Raw genomic sequence first — 6,975 nt, forward strand, 5'->3', positions numbered from 1 at the left:
CCTGCCCAGAATACCAAAGAGCATTAGAACTACTATGGCAAAGGACCGCTAATGTTTAGTTCAACCTGCTCTACTCTTCGAGATGGTACCATTGCTAGCCCCCTCCACTATATTGATAATACCCCTTCTATACCTGTACCCTAGAGTCTAAAGATTATGCAAATCAATGGGCACAAGTCACGTACTGTGGCAGACAAATCTGCCTTGCTGCAGAGAGCCACTCTGTCGACATCATCTTGATTCAGGAGTCGTTTGTCAGTAGGACCCATTCTCTTCTCTCAGCTTTCGAAAGATCTATTGTCTCAGATTTCCCTCTCACGGATCCAACCCAATACAGCACCTGCATGGCTGACGAAACAGTTACCACCGTGCAGCAAGCTGTCCTGAAGGCCTGTTATAAATCCAATAAGAAGAAAGTCTTCCATCCCACTGTATGCCCTTGGTAGACTTGGGAACTCATGTTGCTTAGATGGTCCGTCCACCGAGCTCGCCGATTTTACCAGCGACACCGTGACTAACCAGCCCCAGAAGTAGTACAACTATGCAGCGACTACATCGCTAAGAAAATTGAATACACAAAGCCTATTGCAGCGAGGAAGAAGACAACATGCATGGTCTAACTTTGTCAGAGAAAATAGTACGACGCATCTGTGGGGCCTAGTCTACAAGATCATGTGGGACAAAACCTACACTCCGTACATCTTCAGCACAGTAATTGCAGACTCCCGGGAGACTTCCACTAGCAGGACTCAGCCAATCACATCCTTGATAAGCTATTTCCACCAGATGACATTCCTCAGGATTTGTATGAACATACTGCTATTCGTACAGCAAACAACAGTTATGAATCAAATGAAACCACAGAACCGTTCACCTTGGAAGAATTATCAGCAGTTCTCCAAAATATTAACATCCAAAAATGTCCAGAATTAGATCTCATCGAATGCAGTTTCATCGTCCGTCTCCACAAGCTTCGGCTAGAGTATATACTCTTACTGTACAACAAATGTCTTCAGGAGGGATGTTTTCCTGTGGACTGGAAGATTTCGCTACTGAGACTCATTAAAAAGCTGCACAAAAACCCTACTGACCAGCGCTCTCACCGTCCAATTGCCCTACTTGTAATCTTTGCAAAATACTGGAACGGCTAATGGCACTTAGGACCACAGCTCTTTCAAGCACAGAATCTGCTCTCCTTCTGCCAGTATGGATTCACTCCAGGACGATCCTGTGAGGAGGCTCTCTTCGATCTAGTTCTGCACATAGAAAACTCTGAAGAAAAATTTGAACTTGCCATCTTCATTGACTTCGAGGGCGCGTTGGATACTGCCTGGTGGGGGAGTGCTCTGGCACACCTCGAGACAGCCTCCTGTTCCAGTCATCTCCATAAACTTTTCCAAAGATCCTTTTCAAATAGAACAGTAATTCTAAAGTCAAAATACCATCATGTCTCCAGGCTAATCACCATGGGGTGCCCTCTGGGCTCAGTCCTGGGACCTCTCGTGTGGAACATGATCCTACAAGACCGTTCCTTTGCCAATACTAAGATTGTTGCTTTTGCGGACGATCTAACGTTAGTTGTGTCCGGCCTCTCTCGCAAAGCCATAGAAGGCACCACTAATCGGGTCCTTGACGACCTCTCTTCCTGAGCTGCACTAAACAAACTACGGATAAATCCAAGCAAGACTAAAATGATGCTCTTTAAAAATAAGCTGGACCTCAGGCGGCCTCCACAAGTTAAAGTCTCTGGGGTACAATTTCTCATTGTCACACAGACCACTGTGTTAGGGGTGGTTCTTGATCATAAATTAAGCTTTCACCCCATCCATCTCAGCTCCAAGGGGAAAAACTTTCAGGCTCAATCATCTGAATCACCAGGAACGAATGGGGCCTGTCCAAGCGGTCGCTTCAGCTGTACTATAAAGCTGTCTTCCTTCCGATCGTGTCGTATGCTGCAGGTGCTTGGTTTTACCGAGCTAGATTGGTAAAAATGATAGGAAAATTAGGCTCTATACAACGAACAATGCTTCTGGCTACCCATAGGGTATGCAGTACAGTATCCGCTGCTGCTATCCAGGTCTTAGCTGGTACCCTTCCACTGGACCTGTATGTAACCTTCCGTGGACTGACTTTAGAATCAACAAGAAAATTCCAACCAGGATCTTGGACATTGAGCTAAACCTGGACACTAACCCTAAGGCACAGAGAACACGCTGTTATAATGAGATGATAAACATCTGGTGGACAAGATGGGACACTTCTGCCAAGGGAGCAGTTAAAAGGAGATTCCTGCCGGATGTGACTTTCCTCTCCTCTAGGTCAGCGCAGAAGTTGCTCTCTCTAACCCTTGAGACATCATTCCTAGTTACTGGGCATGGCTTATTGAATGAGAAGCTCTTTCAACTAAACCTAATACCCATAGATGTTTACTACTGCAGGGCCAAGGAGAATTGGTTCCACCTTCTCTTTGAGTGCGCTCTCTACGATGACCTGCCGCAACACCTAACAAATACCATCCCTCTCACTGAAAATTAACTGCACATTCTGCTACAGACACCAGAGAACCTGGCTGCCATCCACAACTTCTCGACGGAAAGCCTCCTACAGAATAACACAGGCTACGAATGGGGATCCCCAGACAGCATCTTAAAAATTTTATTTTACTATCTAAAATTTTTCATTATCTATATTTATTTTATTTTATTTATTTTATTTTAAAAATTTTTCTCATTTTCTTCTCACGTTTTGCGCTAGCGTACTTTTGTTTTTCTCATTCCCTTCCCCCGCTCTCCACTAGTGTAGCTTCCCTCTCTCTCTCTCTCTCTCTCTCTCTCTCTCTCTCTCTCTCTCTCTCTCTCTCTTTCTTTTTTTTTTTTTTTTTATTATACCACGGGATTTTTTTTCTCTCTCTTCCTCTGGAATAGATCCCCAGAGGAACTTGGCCCACCTTTTGATGACATCAGGTGAGTCAGAGTCTCTTTTGAGACGGTATATGTTTTACTGGGACTGGCCCACCTTCCCATTGTGTGGATGAGTACCCAACACCTGTCCAGGTGACTAATGCTTCTGGGTAGCCAAGCGGCCAGACACAACAGCAGAACACACACATAATACACATAATCCTTCGTCACACACATATCTGGCCTATTTGTAGTGATACTGTTCTTCAGAGAGATACGAGGCAGAGTTTAACAGACATTCTAGGAGCCACCCTTTACAAAAACACATGTCCATGTCTACTTCTGACTCTCTCTCTCTCTCTCTCAGGATGATGTGGGAATTTTTTTTTAGCTGGTGCAGCATAAGTCTCAGGCTTCCTTGCACTATATTGCTAATAATAGTAGTAATAATAAAAGTGAGCGCGATGGCCCAGTGGTTAAAACACTGGACCACCAGCCTGGTGGACTGGGGCTCGAATCCCGCCTTGGTGGGAGCGAACGCGGCTCTATTACGCTGGGAGACCGATATAATAATAATAATAAAAACATCGCGAAAGTTGCTCCATTGTACTTACCTTCCCCAAGGTCGGAGTGACGGCTGAGGCAGATAGTAGCGTCATCTGGTGTCACTCGCGAGAACTAAAAAAAAAAACACTGGACATAAGCCAAAGCTAAACAATTTCACCTCCATAGATGGATGATAGAGAAATATTATTAATCATACTGCATCAAGTGTGGGGAAGGATAAAGTCACTGGCGTTCAGGCCTTAGGCACAGGGGTCGGTTCGAAAAGTTGGTGACTGTCTCCCGAGCATGACAGTGGAGCAAGTGGCGCTGTCCCCATATGGCTACCACAAGAGAAAGGTGAGACCATTCAGCCCCACCAACTGGAAGTGCTTCCTGCACAACTGCGCTAGTGACCACCCAGGAAGGAAGAAGACGCCAACGCATGAAGTAGAGCATCGAAATTAATACGTACATCATGCGAGCATACTATGAAATAACCAGTCTAGAGACCGATATGACAACGTACAGGTCGCGACTACATACCAAGTGGTTGGAACGATTCCCGGATATTCAGGTCACCGAACAGCAAATAGCGGACCAGAGAAGGACCATCGTCACGAAGAACCTAATAGTTCCTGCCATCTTGAAAAAACAAGCAGGATGTGAGTGATCAACTACAAAGAACAAAGAATATAGTCAGTATGGAACCAGAGGAGGAACAGCATACTACGGAACCAGAGGAGGAAGAGCAAGGAGAAATTCAACCCAGAGGAGGAAGAGTAAGAAGAAATACAACCCAGAGAGGCTGAAGTGGAAAGAGACGAAATCACAATATCCAGAATAGAAGAGAGTGGAAGAAGGCCTTAACAGAATTCGAAGGAATGGACCGCACAAGAACCCACGTGATACCTAAGCAGAGGCCAAATAAAATCCTGCTGACAGTAACAGACCACCTCAATCGGCAAATAATGCCACGTTATCTTGACAACAATGGTGCAATGCTGGAGGCTATCCACACAGCCGTATACTGTGCTGCCATAGCAGCCACTAGGATTAGTGGAAAAGAAACGAGAGACCAGCAGCAAGAAGAACCGAAAACAGAACCGCCAGCTTGGGAAAGAAGACTTACATATAATAATATAATAATTTCAATTTTGAATTTTGTCTCAGTTTTCCAATTAGTATTACTCTTTAGTTGTCCTTTGTAACATCTCATTTTTGCGTTAAAAATAAAATTTGAAATAATGAGTACAAGAAGCGAAAAATTCTTGCAACGTATGTTCCTCACTTCAAACGGAATCTGGTTTGGAAGATGAAGATTGCGATACTTTGAATGACTCTGAAGTGTCAGACGACGATAAAAATTATGTACCCTTCGATGACGATAGTGACTCATCGCTTATGGCTTCGATGTGTATATACTTGTTAAGAATTATTCCATTTTTAAATGGGATAATTCTTAACAAGTATATGCACATCGAAGCCATAAGTCTTTCACTCTAAATTTGAAAGAAAAGCCATGTATGTACCTGAGGGATGGGCCCACATAATTAGAGGCGCAAGATTAAAACCTACACTATGCTGTTTAAATATCATGCAATGGGAAGATCCGGGGGTCGAATCCCGCCTTGGTGGAAGCGAACGCGGCTCTATTACGCTGGGAGACCGATATAATAATAAAAACATCGCGAAAGTTGCTCCATTGGACTTACCTTCCCCAAGGTCGAAGTGACGGCTGAATTTTCTCGCCAAACAATTTAAAGGTGCTGTTCCTTGGATAAAAATCTGCTACATTGAAGTCCAAAAAGGACAGGACGGGCATGTTACAATGTTTTACAAAACAAACTACAAAGATGAATTTATAACAGTAAATCTAAAAAGACCTAATGTAAGATCCAGCAATGTGCAACAAAACCTTCCCAAAGCCCATTATAAGGAACTTCGTATACCTCAAGCAAAGCTTAAAGATTTAATGAAAAGGTGCCAAGATTTGGCAATACCCAAGGAGTATCACAAATTCTATTTAAATTTAAAAGCATCAGTAGAATTAGGGGATAATTTACCACCACCGGATTTAAATGAAGAATATGAAGAATATGATGAATATGAAGAAGATGTTGAAAACTAATTTATACCAACTTGTATGTTATTGTAATGAAACATGTGTTATTAATATATTTTTCATATATTTATATGCTATTCTAACCGAATTTTATTAATAAATTACGCATTTCTGACCAACAAAAACGTGTTAAAATTTTTTTTTTTTCACCTTTTCAAATCTTTATGAATATGACAAACTTTCAAACTTCATAACACCAAAACCGCGAAAGTGCTTTTTAAGCTCCTCCATAATGGCAATCTTAAATTAACAATTACCAATATGGATCGAAAACAGCATTTTTGGAAGGTAATTAAAAAACATTTGGTTAAATAACTTAAAACTTGGTATTCTATTTCTAAAGTCAAAGGATCTTTAAATGCCTTTTTCTCGAAACTGCCTTTTTTGCAGATTAGTTGTTTTGGCTTGGGATCGACGATATATTATGTCTGTTAATTGCGTGTGTTCTTTAGTTGGAAAAAAAAAAAAAACAAACAAACCCAATTTAACTGAAGGAAAAACCATGCTACCCTCGCCTGACATCTCAGCCACGTTGACGTTGTGAAAAAGACTCATAAAAATTCCTTGCATCATTCACCGGATTCGATCTCAGGTCTTTATCTCCCCAAACGGTGATTATGTCCACCTCACAATTCGCGAAAGCTATTTGTCAAATAAGAAAACATGTCAGTTAAAGTGGGTAATTTTGGCAGTATAAGCTCTTTTCAAATATACGAGGGCTTGCAACTACCAAAATTATTCAGTTCATTAAATTTAAAAAGATACAAATTTTAAAGTGTGAGATAATTGTTACAAGGCATTGCTCACCTATGGATTACCATACGTGTGAACTCTACAGCACCCCTTGGAAACAGTACCGCAGCATATACAGGAATTGCGTAATAAGGTGCTAGTTAGGCGGTTCGTAATGCAAAGTTATCTTAGTGTATATATTGTTTAATGTATATACAGAGGCGGATTGACCATAAGATTTACCGGGGAAACCCCGGTGGGCTGGGTTCGATGGAAGCAAGTATGATATTCAATATTACACTCTGATCTCCGATACATTCTATTGTCCCTCTCTGTGTATATACAAATATATTTGGAAAACCAATAATCGATTTTTTTGTCCAGCGACATATCAACCTGTCGTGTAGGAGGGATAGCTATACTAGAGATCTGTGCTCAATGGGGTCAAAAAGGAAGGTAGATAAAACTAAGAGTGAGTTGATAAAGAAACGTTGCAACAGGGTCATGATGATACGCCACTCGTTTTTTCACGAGATTTTTGATGAATGACAAGAACCAGAGCTGCTTTATTAAATGACAAGAACCAGAGCTGCTTTATTAAATGACAAGAACCAGAGCTGCTTTATTAAATGACAAGAACCAGAGCTGCTTTATTAAATGACACTTTCTTCTGAT

This window comes from Mastigoproctus giganteus, chromosome 9, assembly GCF_048544385.1.
Source record: "Mastigoproctus giganteus isolate SK-2022 chromosome 9, ASM4854438v1, whole genome shotgun sequence".
Classification (NCBI taxonomy): domain Eukaryota; kingdom Metazoa; phylum Arthropoda; class Arachnida; order Uropygi; family Thelyphonidae; genus Mastigoproctus; species Mastigoproctus giganteus.